This window comes from Cotesia glomerata, linkage group LG5 (genome assembly GCF_020080835.1).
Source record: "Cotesia glomerata isolate CgM1 linkage group LG5, MPM_Cglom_v2.3, whole genome shotgun sequence".
NCBI classification, from domain to species: domain Eukaryota; kingdom Metazoa; phylum Arthropoda; class Insecta; order Hymenoptera; family Braconidae; genus Cotesia; species Cotesia glomerata.
The window spans coordinates 25,658,406-25,675,397 of record NC_058162.1 but is presented as its reverse complement, the minus strand read 5'-3'; the positions used below and the strand labels follow the sequence as shown (position 1 = coordinate 25,675,397).

Here is a 16,992-nt window from a genome sequence, read left to right as displayed (position 1 = left end):
GAGCTCTTTTGTTCTATCACAAATTAATTAATTCAATTATCTGAACGTTGAGTGCTAAAAAAACGGAACAATATTTTTAATTTAAAAAATATTTTCAAGCTTTTTAAAAATTATTTCAAAAGAAAATAAGGATAAGGTAAAAGCCACAATTATTGACACTATTAGAAACAAAGTAATGATTTGATTTTTTTTAAGCAATCAAATATCAATATCGTTGAATTTTGTTTGTGGTAATGTCTCAAGTAATCTTTTTACCAATCAAATTTTTTAAAATGATAATCGCTGATATTTACTAATTAATTTTAAATAATTAAATAGATTATCCGGATACACCAATTATTGGCAAGTTAAAAAACTGATTGATCTAATTATTGACATACCTTCACCCCAATTATTGACACCTGTACTAAGCATGCCTATAATTATCTGCTTATTCTTATTTATCCAAACTTATTATTAAGTAATCAATTTTATTAAAGTTTATTAATAATAATTTCCATAAATGATTAATTACTTTTTAAAAATATAAAAAATTTATTTAATCAGAAGAATTCAAACTCTTACAGTTAATTTTTAGATTAAAGTCAAAAAAGGCATCTTTAGCGCTGTCGAATGGCTGTCAATATGAGATTCAACTTTAAAAATTATCAACTAATTATTGACACCCATTATTTAAATATTATAAAGCATACAATTAATTTCGATTATTCAATTTTATAAATTTTTTCATATATTGTTAATTAAAAAAAAAAAAAGATGATATTATAAATGAAGAAATGAATTTAAACTCGGTATTTAAAAAAATGCTTTTCTTATCAAAGTTGTTAAGAAAATAAACGTTCGTAAGCTGGTTTGATGAACTGGTGGTATTATTTTTTTTTAATCATTAATATTTAATATTTTGAACTGTAATTTTTTCAATTGTTCAATTAATTAGAGTTTAAAAAAAATTTATATGATAGTTATTCTCATTACAGATGATTAAATATATTTAAAAATAATTTAGGGTGTCAATATTTAAAACCCTGTCAATAATTCTATTTAGTATAGAAGTAGTTATTTCACAAATAAGATGTTTATTTGTTGCCGTAAGATGGACGGTGGAGTTCACGAAATGGTCCACCTTTACAAGCATGTGATTGTTGTGCAAAACATGCTTTTTGTATATTTTCTGCCTCTCTGTAGTACGTTTCTGTTCTTCAGAAACTGTACTTTCAGAAAATCCCCAGGGGGTAGAAATTCTATTTAGTATAGAGTAGTTATTTCACAAATAAGATGTTTTTTTTTTTTTTTTTTTTTTTTTAATAAAGTAGGCCCCCCTTTCCCCTATCCGTTCTTTCCCAACTCCTTTAAAATTTGCTTTAATATGGCTCTTTACCGTAAGATGGACGGTGGCGTTGTTTGCTCGGTGGGTCTTATATACGTGACTGAATAAAGTAGTCAGTACTTGTCTCGGATAGCTTAACTGGTAGAGCCCTTGGCGCGTAACCGAGAGATCTGGGTTCGATTCTCAGTCTGGGCTGTCTGATTATTTTTTCAATTACGGAAAAATTCCCACTGAGTAGGTCCCCCCTTTCCCCTATCCGTTCTTTCCCAACTCCCTTAAAATTTGCTTTAATATGGCATTGGGTCTTTTACTCTATTAAGTAATCAATTTTATTAAAATTTATTAATAATAAATTCCATAAATAAATAATTAATTACTTTTAAAAATATAAAAATTTATTTAAAAATAATTTATTTAATCAGAAGAGTTCAAACTCTTGCAGTTAATTTTTTATCAACTAATTATTGACACCCATTATTTAAATATTATAAAGCATACAATTAATTTCGATTATTCAATTTTATAAATTTTTCATATATTGTTAAATAAAAAAAAAAAAATATGATATTATAAATGAAGAAATGAATTTAAACTCGGTATTTAAAAAAATGCTTTTCTTATCAAAGTTGTTAAGAAAATAAACGTTCGTAAGCTGGTTTGATCAACTGGTGGTATTATTTTTTTTTAATAATTAATATTTAATATTTTGAAGTGTAATTTTTTTCAATTTTTCAATTAATTAGAATTTAATAAAAATTTATATGATAATTTTTCTCATTACAGATGATTGAATATATTTAAAAATAATTTAGGGCGTCAATATTTAAAACCCTGTCAATAATTGGGGCTTTTACCTTATTATAATATTTAAAAAATATGTATGTGTAATGTATGAATGCAAGGGATGAAAAGTGTCTAAATTGGTCAACATAGTAGTTTTCCAGATGACAGAGCTTCATATAAACTTGAGTGTAATGTAATATAAGTGAAGTGATGAGCAGGGTGGGGACAATGAGGGTTGCGCGGTACCTAGAAAGCTTCTCTCTTCTCTCCCTGGTTCATGTCCATGCATACAGTGTACACCAAGCAACTGTATTGCTCTCACGAGGGTTATCTTCTCAGTAAGCTCTCGTGCGTACTTGCAAGCTCTCGTCTTCTGTAAGAATCACACTCAATTATAAATAAAATTACACTTTTAAAAATAAATAAAAAAAAAAACCATAATTAATAATTAATACTATAAATAAATATTGTTAATTATTAAAATTTTTAATCTAAAAATTAAGAGTGTAATTTTAAATAAAATAAAAATTGTAAAAGCTTGAATTTTTGAATTGTGTGATATCGAGCAACTTGTTGCTCGCTTAAGCTCACGTGTTACTAAATCGAATGGATGCATATGTATTTTATTGTCTAAGTTAGAGTTTAAATTAATTTAAAAAAAGGTGACTTAGTTTAAATTAATTAAAAAAAAATAGTGACGATTAATTAAATGTCAATCATGTATTTGCATTCTCGAGCATTTAATGAGAAAATTTAAAATGTACATATCATGTTTATTAATCAGAAATACTTTGATTTAAAAACTGATATTTAAAAGTTAAATAAAAAAATAATTGTTATTTTAAACAATAGTGTTTAATTCTGTAATAGGATTTTAAATAACAGTCTGCTCTAAATTATCAAGGACGAAGCTTATTATAGAATATATTGAGTGAAGTAGACAATTAACTAAAGACAGAACAGCGAACATCAAAGGATCGATATTAAAGCCAATAATTACAAGATATTATCAAACTTAAGGTATAATTTGTCATGTTGGATAAGTGTGTTAGTTAGTAAACCAATAAACTTGTCTTTATACTTTATTTTAAAGATTTAAAGAGCTGTATACTAAGATGATTATTAAATTAGCCGTAATAGCTACATATTGTATATACGAGCTTTCAGACGGCACAAAGGATTTTATTTGGATGTTTAATAAAATAATTATTTTGATTTTTTTCAGGAATTATGTCACCGCGCAACGGCTCGTGTATGGCCGAATCGAGCTCCGTACGCAGTTTGTCCCTCCGATGACGTCTCTACGAGCAAATCCTCCAAGAAGAAATCCTGCTGGAAGCGCGCGACTGATCCAGCTCACCGACGTGGTCGCCGGATTCAATTACTTCAAATGCTCGTGCTTCCTTTTATACCAATACTTGCGCTCATTGTACAGACTGCGAATACTCTTCATGATATACTTATCTATCGGCAAGAAGTATCCGATATTGAGGCTCAGGTATTTTTTTTTTATTAAATTCTATTTAATCTCTAGCTAATTCCTTAAATTCCTTCTTAAAATACTTGAAATAAAATTTTTTATTTCTGTACGGATTTAATTTTGCAAATAACTTAAAAAGTACTTTGCAGATTTGTTTCAAATTAAAAATGACCATTTAGATTTATAAATATTTTAATCTATTTTTTGTTTCATCAAAATTGACCAATCCAATCAGAAGATACAGCTGATTTGTGCATCCGTACAGAAAAAAAGACATAACCTAGTTTTTGGACTTCATAACCTCTAAAACTCAATTAAAAAATCATTGTTATTTAAAAACAGCTGTTAGTTTGTAAAAATATGGAAAAAAAAGTTTTTAAATACCCTAAAATAAAAATAAAAATTTTTTTTATTTCTGTATGGATTTAATTTTGCAAATAACTTAAAAAGTACTTTATAGATTTATTTCAAATCAAAAATGACCATTCAGATTTATAAATACTTTAATTTATTTTTTGTTTCATCAAAATTTACCAGTCCAATCAAAAGATACAGCTGATCCGTTCATCCGTACAGAAATTAAAAAAAAAACATAACCTAATTCTTTGACCTTACAACATCTAAATCATGATTTAAAAATTGTTGTGATTTAAAAACAGTTTTGATAGTAAAATATAAAAAAACAAATTTTTAAAATACCCTGAAATAAAAGTTTTTATTTCTGTACGGATTTAATTTTGCTAATAACTTAAAAAAGTACTTTGTAGATTTGTTTCAAATTAAAATGGCTATTCAGAATTATTAATACCTTAATTTATTTTTTGTTTCATCAAAATTGACCAGTTCAATCAGAAGAAACAGCTGATTTCTACATCCGTACAGAAAAAAAAAACATAACCTAGTTCATGGAGCTTATAACCTATAAAACTCAATTTAAAAATTATTGTTATTAAAAAGTAACTGTAAGTCTATAAAATATGAAGAAGCAAATTTTTAAAATACCTGAAATAGAAAAATTTTTTTTTCAATTTCTGTACGGATTTAATTTTGCGAATAACTTAAAAAGTACTTTGTAGATTTTTTTAAAATTGAAAATGACCATTCAGATTTATAAATACTTTAATTAATTTTTTGGTTCATCAAAATTGACCAGTCCAATCAGAAGATACAGCTGATCCGTCAATCCGTACAGAAATTAAAAAAAATAACATAACCTAGTTCTTCGACCTCATAATTTCTAAAACTCAATTTAAAAACAGTTTTAAGTCTGTAAAATATGAAGAAACAAATTTTTAAATACCTGAAATAAAAAAAAATTTTTTTTTATTTCTGTACGGATTTAATTTTGCAAATAACTTAAAAAGTACTTTGCAGATTTACTTCAAATTAAAAATGACTATTCAGATTTATAAATACTTTAATTTATTTTTTGTTTTATCAAAATAGACCAGTTCAATCAGAAGATACAGCTGATTTGTGCATCCGTACATAAATTAAAAAAAAATAACATTAAAATTTTTTCTATTTCTGTACGGATTTAATTTTTCAAATAACTTAAAAAGTACTTTGTAGATTTATTTCAAATTGAAAATGACCATTCAGAATTATAAATACTTTAATTAATTTTTTGTTTCATCAAAATTGACCAATCCAATCAGAAGATACAGCTGATTTGTGCATCCGTACAGAAATTAAAAAAAAACATAACCTAGTTCTTTGACCTCATAACCTCTAAAACTCAATTTAAAAATGATTATAATTTAAAAACAGTTGTAAGTATGTAAAATATGAAGAAGCAAATACTAATTAAACTATTTAAACCACAATAGTAGAAAAACATGGTTGTAAATAAATAATGAAAGTATTTGAAAAGAAATTGTGCCAAGGACTAGTCGTCTCATTTATCCAGCAAGAACTTTTGTAATGTCCCGATCGATCAATTGTGGAGTATGTAGAGTATGTAGTACGCAGTCATCGACTATGAGTATCGTCGCAAGTAAATATAGCACGCCTATCATCCTTTCTGCACCTTCTTCAGCTGAAGTAACTTATAACTAAAATGTAATAATTCACATTTGTGTACTTGAAGATGTTTACAATGTCTATTGTCTCATCCATTAACTAACGTAAAGTGGAAAAATAATTCTCTATTACTTTTTACTCAACATTTATGTCTTTTTGATTATCAGGTAACAATTGCCACCGACCTGGGTAAAGTCGTCACCGATGCAATTGGAGCGCTCTGAAGTTGCCTTTTTTATTTACACTAATGGCAGCCGGTTAAGATTCAATTTGACACAGCGGTATTTTATTACCGATCAAACTCTGATGAACATGACTACCTGGCCGTTGGCTTCCGTCCCGAGGGATGAATCTAAAACACAAACTTACGAAGTGGTTAATAAAGAAGCGTTTCAAGCTCGCTTGGATGACTTCAGGCAAGTTTTTTGCGTTTTATTAATAAGTTAGGTTGTTTTAGAGAAAAATTTTGCAGTCACTTAACCATTTCTTAATTTTTTTTAACCAATAGATTTTTTCCAAAAAATTATTTTTAAAAAAATGCATTTTTTACTTTTTAAAATTTCTACATGTTAATTTTTCTACTTTTTTGCTATAATTTATTTGTTTTAAAAATTCTTGAAATTAGCAAATATCTGCTAAATTAATTTTCATTAGCTGACAAAGGTGTCAATTCTTTTTTTGCTCGACGGGCAGAAAGCGTCAACTTTCGGCCCGCTACGCTAAACGAAAGTGCCGCTTTCTGCCTTCGTCGAGCTCAAAAATAGTATACACTCCACGGGAAGTAAATAAGAAAGCCTCAGATCACATGTTTGTCAACCTCGGCTTCGCCTCGGCCGACAATTACATGTGATCTGAGACATTTCTTACTTTACTTCCCTAGGTGTGTAATATACTATTTTATATAACCTGCATTGAAAATGCGAGTTTCAATGCCTGTTGAACCAACCGAAACTAGACAATTTCAGACCAATGCGACTGTGCCGGGCAGGAATCAATTATTTCTTCCCGGCGGATAGAAAATGACGATTTTCTGTCCGCGAGGTCAAGTTGCAGCTTTATTTTCAATCTTATCAATTGTTTGTTTATTTTATACCTTTATAATTGTCATTCTAACCGTTAACTGTACTGAAATATTATAATTCTGTTATTAAGCATAAATAAGAATGACAAAAGAAAACTATTCAGTTTACGAATAATGTTCGATAAAAAATAAACTATTACTTTCTATTTTATTATAAGTTTTATAATAAAATGGTATTTTCGCTATTCGTCTGAAACTATCTAGTTCTGGTTGGCTCCAGACATTGAAACTAGCATTTTTAATGCAACTTATATGAAAAATATAATATGTGACGCGGGATGAAACACGATTTCAGACCGAGTGACCAACTTCACTCTGGTCTGAAATCGTTTTGTTTCATCCCTAGTCACACAATATACTATTTTATGGAAATTTTTTTTATGATAATTTTATTGGGAATAAATTATAAAAAAATTATGATGATCAATCAGCTGATTTTTAGGATTTTTTTCAACAAATAAGTTGTACTTTTTAATGCGTCAAAAAATTATTATTGTAATATGAAAAAAAAATTTTGAATGTATATTATTAAGAGAATCAGAAAAAATTTTGGGATCAGGATATTCACATGATAAAATCGTTTTTTTTAGAAAAATTTAGTGTCTTAATTTGAATTTGAGCCTTTTCAAAGTTTCATATCATTTTCACCGATAGTCAATTTATGATGATAAGTATTTAGGCTGCATTCGAAAATATATATCTCTAGATACATAATTAAGAAATGACCTTGTATCTTGAAAAATGTTGACATTTTTGAAGATATAAGCTCATCCCGATGTTACACTCATCAAAAGCTTTCATTTGAGTACCCACATCAATTTTTCATATATTTCATATATTTATATATATTATATATATGGATATGTGAAAAATATATCAAAAATGCATGTGGGTACTCAAATGAAAGCTCTCGATGAGTGTAACATAGAAATGAGTTAATATCTTTAAAAATGGCAATAATAAAGAAATTACATTGTATCTTGTCAGCAATTGACATTTTTAAAGATATAAGCTCATTCCGACATTACACTCATCAAGAGCTTTCATTTGAGTACCCACATCAATTTTTCATATATTTTATATATTTATATATTTCACAAATACCATGTATATAAAATATATGAATAATGCCATGTGGGTGCTTAAATGAAACGTCTCGATTAGTGTAATATCGAAATGAGTTTATATCTTAAAAAATGTAAATAATTAAGAAAGGACATTGTATCTTGTCAACTATTGATATTTTTAAAGATATAAGCTCATTTCGACATTACACTTATCGAGACCTTTCATTTGAGTACCCACATCAATTTTTCATATATTTTATATATTTATATATTTCAGAATTATTATATATAAAAAATATATGAAAAATGCCATGTGGGTATTTAAATGAAAGATCTCAATGAGTGTAACATCGAAATGAGTTTATATCTTAAAAAATGTCAATAATTAAGAAATGGCATTATATCTTGTCAAAAATTAACATTTTTAATTATATAAGCTCATCTCGATGTTACACTCATCGAGACCTTCCATTAGAGTACCCACATCAATTTTTCATATATTTTATATATTTATATATTTCACAAATACCATATATATAAAATATATGAATAATGCCATGTGAGTGCTTAAATGAAAGGTCTCGATGAGTGTAACATCAATGAGTTTATATCATGTCAATAATTAAGAAATTACATTGTATCTTGTAAACTACTGACATTTTTAAAGATATAAGCTCATTTCGATATTACACTTATCGAGACCTTTAATTTGAGTACCCTCATCAATTTTTCATATATTTTATATATTTCATAAATATCATAAATATAAAACATATGAAATATATAAAAAAAATCATGTGGGTACTCAAATGAAAGGTCTCGTTTAGTGTAACATCAAGATGAGCTTATATCTTCAATAACATCATTAGGTAACAAGATACAACCTCATTTCTTAATTATTGATATTTTTAGAAATATAAGCTCACTCCGACATTACACTCATCGAGACCTTTCATTTGAGTACCCACATGCATGTTTGATATATTTTTCATATATACATATATATAATATATATAAATATGAAAAATATATCAAAAATGCATGTGGGTACTCAAATGAAAGCTCTTGATAAGTGTAACATCGAAATGAGCTTATATCTTTAAAATATATACTATATATATGTATATATGAAAAATATATAAAAATTGATGTCAATTTTCTTTTGATTCATATAAAAAGATACAATTATAAAAATAAGTTCAAAAACTTCAACTAACAATTTTCTTTTTAAATTTTCACATGTTAAATTTTCTTGATAATCATTCAGTTAAATAAATCTCAAAAATTGACAGATCGTAATTTTGTGTGAGTATTTTTATAACTTAAAGATGACGAGGGATAAAAATAAGATGGCGATGACGATACGATATGAAAGCCAGTGCCTCTGACGTTAGTCAATAACATCGATTTCAATGTCCTCGGGTTTACGACGGCGTAATAAATTCGTTCAAAGCAACATACTGGACGTTGATGATATAGGGGTTGACATGGATGATCGCCTCTTGCCCATTTAAAGTGTGCAAATAGTGCGCGACGATAACTTACTTTTTTATATTCTTTTAAACCGACCATTAATTCAAGTCTTTTGTTCTCGTATTTATCTTCCTTTTTTTTTTTTTCTATTAATATATTTTAATCACTCAATATTCAATAAAATTAATAATCACCTATTTCATATTTCAGAGAAAAAATAAGCCCGGAAGAAAGTACTATGGCCGAAGTGATGGCTTGGTACACAAGTGTAAACGCTGCAATGTTGGATATTTTGACCAATCAGATAAAAGAAACGGACAATAGCGGCGTTTGGAGGTTATTGTCAACAAAAATTACCCAATAGTTGGTTATTAATAAATTAATTAGAGCTTGATTGATCGGTCGCAGATACCTGATAGCTTTTAAAAACCTGCTGAGGAGTATCGAGAGCATTGGCATTGCTTCTGTCTACGGTATCAATTACTTCGGACGAGGGATACTCATGGGTGACAATTACGTCAGTTATGTTCGACACGAAGCGCTTGGAAGAGATCTCTTGAACGGATCGCTAACCTATGTTCCGAGCTTGAAGAGTTTGTATGCTGAACTCACGCGCAACATGCCCGGTTACGGCAGAATTAAATCTAGGTAATTTTTTTATAGGACAAATTTTAGTTAAAAATTTTGAGAATTAATTTTTTACTAGCAATCTTGCAGTCACTACGTGACTGCCATGACTTGTAATCTATAAATAAATAAAATTTTGCTTTATTAAATAATGACTTTTGTTAAATTGCACTGTACTTTTTTAACTATTGACATTTTTAAAGATATAAGCTCATCTCGATGTTACACTTATCAAGAGCTTTCATTTGAGTACCCACATACATTTTTGATATATTTTTCATATATACTTATATATAATATATATAAATATAATATATATAAATATAATATATATAAATATATCAAATATATGAAAAATTGATGTGGGTACTCAAATGAAAGGTCTCGATGAGTGTAACATCGGGATGAGCTCATATCTTTACAAAAGTCAATATTTCACGAAATACAAGGTCATTTCTTAATTATTGACATTTTTGAAGATATAAACTCACTTTGATGCTACGCTCATCAAGACCTTTCATTTAAGTACCCACATGCATTTTTGATATATTTTTCATATATACATATATATAATATATATATAAATATATAAAATATATGAAAAATTGATGTGGGTACTCAAATGAAAGGTCTCGATGAGTGCAACATCGGGATGAGCTTATATCTTTACAAAAGTCAATATTTCACAAAATACAAGGTCATTTCTTAATTATTGACATTTTTGAAGATATAAACTCATTTTGATGCTACGCTCGTCAAGACCTTTCATTTAAGTACCCACATGCATTTTTGATATATTTTTCATGTATACATATATATAATATATATATATAAATATATGAAATATATGAAAAATTGATGTGGGTATTCAAATGAAAGGTCTCGATGAGTGTAACATCGGGATGAGCTTATATCTTTACAAAAGTCAATATTTCACAAAATACAAGGTCATTTCTTAATTATTGACATTTTTGAAGATCTAAACTCATTTTGATGCTACGCTCATCAAGACCTTTCATTTAAGTACCCACATGCATTTTTTATATATTTTTTATATATACATATATATAATATATATATAAATATATGAAATATATGAAAAATTGATGTGGGTACTCAAATGAAAGGTCTTGATGAGTGTAACATCAGGATGAGCTTATATCTTTAAAAATGTCAACAGTTCACAAGATACAAGGTCATCTCTTAATTATGTATCTAGAGGTAAAACATTTTCGAATGCAGCCTAAATACTTGTCATCATAAATTGGCTATAGATGAGAATGATATGAAACCTTGAAAAGGCACAACTCCAGGTTCAGACTTTTTCAACGATATCAAATTTAACTATAAAAACCCAATTTATCATATAAATACACTAATTACAAAATTTTGTTTATTCTCTTAATAATATAAATTTCTAAATTTTGAAGCCAAAATTTTGAAGATTAATTTTATTTCAAAATTGTAGAGATAAATTTTATTTTAAAATTCTAAAGCCAAATTTTTACTTAAAAATTAAAAATTAATTTTTTTCTCAAATTTTTATCTTAAAATTTTGAAAACAAATTTTATTTCAAAACATAAAATTAAATTATAATATACTGAATACAAAATTAAATTTCTCTACCCTAAGTTCTATTTTTATTTTTATTTTCAGGAGGGATGAAATACTGAGAAACTTTCGCCGTGAACCAAACTTTGATGACGCTATAGCATATTTCGACTCGATGGCGATGTATGTTGATGAGTTACGTAAATTGCAAAGCGCGTTACGGGACATGATAAGGTAAATAGCTTTTAATCATTTTTATGGATTTTAAATGTTAAATTGAATTATAAAATACGTAAGATAAATTTTTATTATAATTAATGCCAAAATTTAAAAATAAATCCTTCTCATATTTAAGTTACAACAAAAATATTTTTTTTTTTTTTTTTTTTTAATATAAAAAAACATTTTTTCTATAAAATCAAATTTTTTTGTTAAAAAAATTTTTTCACCAATATTTTCGCTACAATATCAAAAATTTAAACCATTTATTTTAAATATTGCGTTAATTTTTTAAAATGAAAAATTAATTTTTAATTTCTTAATAATTAAATAAAAAAAAAAACTACCGCCAATTAGCAAATTATCCATCTCGTTAATAATTAAAAAAAAACAAAACTAATTACCATTGATTAATTGACAGAGACTATGTTAACTCGACCTTAAAGGACGCGAGCAATAAACAAGCAGCAGGGATCGCTATTGTCGTGCTAGTGCTCGTTATATCACCGATAATTATTATTCTTGTCCGCAACGCTGTCGCAACCATTCAGGTTAATAAAAAATAATTACATAAGTGACTTTATTAAAACAAACAATATTAAAAAAAAATACTATTGTCTTACTTGTAGATGTATGCCGCAAACTTAGCGCAGAAAGCTCGAGAATTAAAGCGTGAAAAGCGTAAAAGCGACACATTACTTTTTCAAATGTTGCCGCCAAGCGTCGCCCAACAGCTCAAGCAAACGCAGCAGGTTGAATACGTCTAGTATGCATGTTAATAAAAACTACCCTTTAATATGGAATCTCCAAGCTAATTATTTTCATTAAAATCTAAATACAGGTGCCCGCTGAGTACTACGAGGCAGTTACTGTTTACTTTAGCGACATTGTTGGGTTCACTGAAATTGCCGCTGAAAATACGCCATTAGAGGTTAGTTTTTTTTTTTTGTTCTATTAATTAATTATTCGGAATGGATGAATGCAATAAATCAAACAATTTTCTAGGTCGTGACATTCCTGAACTCGGTGTACAAGTTATTCGATGCACGTATAGAGTGCTATGATGTTTACAAAGTGGAAACCATTGGCGACTCTTATATGGTTGCCTCCGGGCTACCCGTCAGAAATGGTAATTATCAATTATGTAACTGTTATTACGACTCAACGGTAAAAGATTGAAGTTTAATGACAGAAATTTTTTTATTATTTTATTGCAATAATATTACTATCAAAAGATTTAATTAAAAAATTTATTAGAACTTTTTTATAAAAATTAAAATTGACAGCTGTTAGCTAACTTCAGTATCATTAATAAATGAGATCTTGAAAAATGTTGACATTTTTGAAGATATAAGCTCATCCCGATGTTACACTCATCAAAAGCTTTCATTTGAGTACCCACATCAATTTTTCATATATTTCATATATTTATATATATTATATATATGGATATGTGAAAAATATATCAAAAATGCATGTGGGTACTCAAATGAAAGCTCTCGATGAGTGTAACATAGAAATGAGTTAATATCTTTAAAAATGGCAATAATAAAGAAATTACATTGTATCTTGTCAGCAATTGACATTTTTAAAGATATAAGCTCATTCCGACATTACACTCATCAAGAGCTTTCATTTGAGTACCCACATCAATTTTTCATATATTTATATATATTATATATATGGATATGTGAAAAATATATCAAAAATGCATGTGGGTACTCAAATGAAAGCTCTCGATGAGTGTAACATAGAAATGAGTTAATATCTTTAAAAATGGCAATAATAAAGAAATTACATTGTATCTTGTCAGCAATTGACATTTTTAAAGATATAAGCTCATTCCGACATTACACTCATCAAGAGCTTTCATTTGAGTACCCACATCAATTTTTCATATATTTTATATATTTATATATTTCACAAATACCATGTATATAAAATATATGAATAATGCCATGTGGGTGCTTAAATGAAACGTCTCGATTAGTGTAAAATCGAAATGAGTTTATATCTTAAAATGAGACTGAAGTTAACTGACATTAGAAATTTTCGCACGCCTCATAGCGCGAAGCGCGTGAGGTTGTGCTTTATACTCGACTCGTCAAGGTCAAGCAATTTTGTGATCTTTAAATGCTTCTATCACAACCATATTACACTTATACAATGATATAAGTAGATGTACACCGAAATAACAGTTAAATTAAACCATCTTTTACTTTCTAAAATCATTTCATGTTGCTATTTTGAAAAAAAAAAAAAAAAAAAAAACGTTTTGAAAAAAATTTTACGTGGACGTCCGGATGTCACCCCATTTTGGATGTACCAACGATTACTCCCGAACAAATTGATATTTCAAGACCGGACCTTTTTTATTAGTTTAAGAATTCGATGAACTGGGTCCGTATTTCATATCAGTGGCCTAGCTTACGTATTTTTGTTTTAATTGAATTTTTATTAAAATTCACTACGATACAACCGTACAAAGCTAAACGAACTTTTCTTATTTGTCACGTGGAAACTATGGTGCCACTTGAACAAGCTAGCTAGATTTTTTTAGACTGCGTGCGCATATGACAAGAAAAAAGGGCGCTGATATTTAAAAAAAAAAAAAATAAAAAATACTCAGTAAGAAATTGCTTAATTATAATTTTTTTTTTAATCAATTACACAATTTTTTTCTTAAAAAATGAATGAGCGTTTTGAGGCGTGCACTTTTGGATTTTCCAAATTTATTTATAATTTTATATTAAGGAGATCCAAATACCCTCTCAGTGTAAAGAATCTCTATAAAAAAATAATACGTAGAAATACTTTTGTTATGCAGCTTAAAATTAATTTTTAAATTAATTAATAACATTTTTGAGGAAATTTCCAAAAAATTTACTCATTAATTAAATATTAACATTTAATTGACTAATTTTTTAAATATATAATTTTTTTGGAAAACAATTGAAATTTTTTAAAGCTTACAATATTAAAAAAAAAAATAAAACTTTTATATTAATATAAAAGTGATAAAAATTAAAAAAAGGTGTTAATTTCTAAGATTCTTGGTTTAAAATTGCGCGGGCTCTGCGCGCATGCGCTGGAACCGTTCCGGCGCATGCGCAGATCTGGAATTATGTTATAAAGGTACTAAACTTTGATTTCTTCGAAATTTGAAGCTATTATAATCATTTTATTACTATTTGCAAACAAAGTAACTTTTAAATCACTCTAAAAATTGTTTTTTTTTATATTTACTCATTAAATAATTATTGACATTTAATTGACTAATATAAAATATAGTACTCTGAATTATCGGTATACACTTGACAATACCGCAAAAGTTCCCTAACCTTCAAATTTATTTATGTTTACTGTCTAACTAAAATGACTAAGATGTTCTAGCATTTAAAAATCCGCGGTTACTTATGCTTTGAGTAACTGCGCAAGCGGTGTTGCCAAGTCAAATACAAGACTTTAAAGAACGCAAGTTCCGAGTGATTTTTCATAAAAAATATAAAAAAATCTTCGCAATACGTTTGGAAATCTACTTTTTTTATTGTTTTAATCGAAAGCTTATTATTTTTTCAATCAAATTCAATGAAAATAAAATTTTTTTTAAATCGTTAATTGCATTAAATTCTTAACCAAATACACGGCTGGTAGAATCTCTCTTCGCGTGGATCTCCTCAAGGTAGTTTGATCGTCGCATTCCGAAGTCAAATTAATAGATTTTTTTTTCTTTTTTTCAAGAGATCACTCGAAAAATAGTATAAAATATAAAATTATTTCTAATCAGAATGTAATTGATGAAATTCAATTCATAATTATGCTCAAATAATTATAGTAATATAACTATTCAAATATCAACTGACAAGTACTGGACTGTTACAAAACAATAACAACTATTATAGGTTATGTAAGGTTGGTACTTAGAACAATTGCTCACGGTGTTCATTTATTGTTGAAATTTGCAAATATCACTTCAATATATTAAATCTGCTATAATTTACGTGAACTTTTGATGTATGTTTAATAACAATTTATTTTAATGCAAAAAATACTTTATGATTATATTTCAATTTCAAATTTGCCGCGCACTGAGAAGTCGCCATTTTCCCCCTGATAAAGATAGGGAAGTAATGTCTTCGACAAACAACAAAGATAGAAACCAATTTTTGATATTAAAAAATTAATTAAATTAAAACTATGTGGTAAATCGTTATCAAATTTTGATAGAATATGTATGAAACATTGTTCCATCTATTGGAAAGTTTTTTTTATGGGGTCAAGTTGGCCGATTTTTTTATAAATCCTCCATTTCCGGAGTTATTGAACAAGGACACTCATAAGAGATCGTGTATTTTTGCAAAACTTTAATTAATTATATCTCTTAAACGGTGTGGTAAAAAAATCTGATTTTTATTCTATAGATGTATTAAATCATAATCTTTCGAATGAATATAGAAAAATATGGGGTCAAATTGAAGTCATTTGGAGCCCAAACTACCTTTTTTTATAATTTTACAATAATAAAATTATAATCAAAAAATTAAATTTTTAACCAGGTGACAAACACGTTTCGGAAATAGCAACGATGGCGTTGGACCTTCTAGCAGCTTCATCAGTGTTCCAAGTACCAAAGCGGCCGGGTGAGAGGTTACAAATACGCAGTGGTGCTCATACCGGCCCAGTAGTTGCCGGTATTGTTGGTACAAAAATGCCCCGCTACTGTTTATTTGGCGACACTGTCAACACTGCGAGCCGAATGGAATCTACTGGCGAAGGTTTGTTTATAACCTCAAATTTTCCTACTGAAATTGAGACACAAAGATTTTTCACTATTAAAAAATTAATTAGCAAGAAAAATTTATTTAAAAATAATTCCCTAGACCTAAGTGTCTAATTTCAGTGTCAATTATTTTTAACCAAAAAATAAATGCCAAAAATAATTTCCAGCCCTGCGGATCCACATAAGTTTAGAAATGAAGAAAGCGCTGGACGCAGTGGGAGGTTTTAAAATCGAGCATCGCGGGCTAGTGGACGTAAAAGGCAAAGGGCTGATGGACACCTACTGGCTAGAGTGCAAAGATGGCGGAATAGCACGAGCGGCCGAACTAGACCTTCCGACATTCTTCGAGGACGTAAGGCCGGTATTCATGAGACGACTAAGAGAAGACGACACACTTTGATGTGAGCCGTACTCCCGGCGGGACCTCTGGTACCTAAACAGACAAGGTCCTCTGCGTCCTAACCCTTGTATTCGTTTGTCTCAACCAAACCTCATCGACCACCTAAAGAAGCCTGGAGCCCCAGGAAAAAAGACCCGATTGTCCCAGCCGAATCTTCACATCGCCCCCGTGAAAGAGCCTC

The 16,992-nt window shown here is 28.3% G+C and overlaps 1 pseudogene; it reads left to right on the top strand.

Moving 5' to 3' along the window:
- Positions 1-2,133: 2,133 nt before the first annotated feature.
- LOC123265363 lies at positions 2,134-16,930 on the top strand (annotated as a pseudogene).
- The last annotated feature ends 62 nt before the right edge of the window (positions 16,931-16,992 follow it).